This window comes from Babylonia areolata, chromosome 29 (assembly GCF_041734735.1).
Source record: "Babylonia areolata isolate BAREFJ2019XMU chromosome 29, ASM4173473v1, whole genome shotgun sequence".
In the NCBI taxonomy this organism is placed as follows: Eukaryota; Metazoa; Mollusca; class Gastropoda; order Neogastropoda; family Buccinidae; genus Babylonia; species Babylonia areolata.
In genome coordinates, this window is record NC_134904.1 from 27,322,751 (window position 1) to 27,324,527 (window position 1,777).

Below are 1,777 nucleotides of genomic sequence, written 5' to 3' on the forward strand. Positions count from 1 at the left end.
AGTGAGTTTTGATAGTTTCAGAAATTGTTGGTTGTATTTTTGATTGTGTACTATGTACGATTGTGTCCTATGACGTGTGTGTGCGTGCGCGTGTGCTTGTGTGTATTGTGGGGGTGTGGGGGTGAATTTTTTTTTATATATATAATGTTTGGTATCTTGTCTTTATCATTATTTTCATTTTATTGATAGTTCATATGTGTGTGTGTGGGGGGGGGGGTGAATAATTTTTAATGATGTTTGTTATCTTGTGTTCAATTCTTTCCTTTTTGATATTTATATATGTGTTCTATTTGTAAATGCCTAGGGCTTATTTTCAAGATTAGGCGTTAATGCTCATAATAACAATGATAATAATAGTGATTAGTACGAGTACACCAGCATACACACAAGCACGTACTCTCATATTCACACAGACGAACACACACACACACACACACACACACACATGCACACACATGCACAAACAAGCGCACGCACACACACACACACACACACACACACTATCACGATCACATCCCTCCTTCAAAACCGAAAACGTCTTCTCCCTATAAACTCTGACGAGTCAATGGGGCGCTGCACAGAACTGTCCAACAGATTGCTCCAGGTCTGTGGGCTGTTGTGTCAAAGCCTGGGTCTCTGCGAATGGTTTTCCTGTCCACCCTGCAGTGCTGTCAGTCCATCGACCATTCTGTCTTCTCTTCCGCTTCCCTCCCTCAACCGTTCTTTGGAGGGTTGCTTTAGTAAGGCCATTGGATCTAGTTACGTGTGCATACCAGAGTAGTTTTCTTTTCCTAAACTGACGTCAGCAGATCTTCACAAGTCCAGTGTGCTGCTTGTTGGTTTGGGCCACGTGTTGACTGGTGATGTGATCAGTGTATATTACGCTTATATTATATGTGTGTCCAGATACACAGTCACACATAAACATGTACACCACTAAACACACACATCCCCCTCCTCTCCCACTCCACCCTTATCCCATCACTCATCCTTTCCACTCTCAAACAGGTACACCCACACACACCCACCCCTTTCGTCCCTCAAATCTCCACTCCTCTCCTCTCCACTCCTCTCCACTCCGCCACTCCTCTCCTCTCCACTCCGCCACTCGTCTCCTCTCCTCTCCACTCCGCCACTCCTCTCCTCTCCACTCCGCCACTCCTCTCCACTCCTCTCCACTCCGCCACTCCTGTCCTCTCCTCTCCACTCCGCCACTCCTCTCCACTCCGCCACTCCTCTCCTCTCCTCTCCACTCCGCCACTCCTCTCCTCTCCTCTCCACTCCGCCACTCGTCTCCTCTCCTCTCCACTCCGCCACTCCTCTCCACTCCGCCACTCCTCTCCTCTCCTCTCCACTCCGCCACTCGTCTCCTCTCCTCTCCACTCCGCCACTCCTCTCCTCTCCTCTCCGCCACTCCTCTCCGCCACTCGTCTCCTCTCCTCTCCACTCCGCCACTCCTCTCCTCTCCGCCACTCCTCTCCTCTCCTCTCCACTCCGCCACTCCTCTCCTCTCCTCTCCGCCACTCCTCTCCTCTCCTCTCCACTCCGCCACTCCTCTCCACTCCTCTCCACTCCGCCACTCCTCTCCTCTCCTCTCCACTCCGCCACTCGTCTCCTCTCCTCTCCACTCCGCCACTCCTCTCCTCTCCTCTCCGCCACTCCTCTCCTCTCCTCTCCACTCCGCCACTCCTCTCCACTCCGCCACTCCTCTCCTCTCCACTCCGCCACTCCTCTCCTCTCCACTCCGCCACTCGTCTCCTCTCCTCTCCACTCCGCC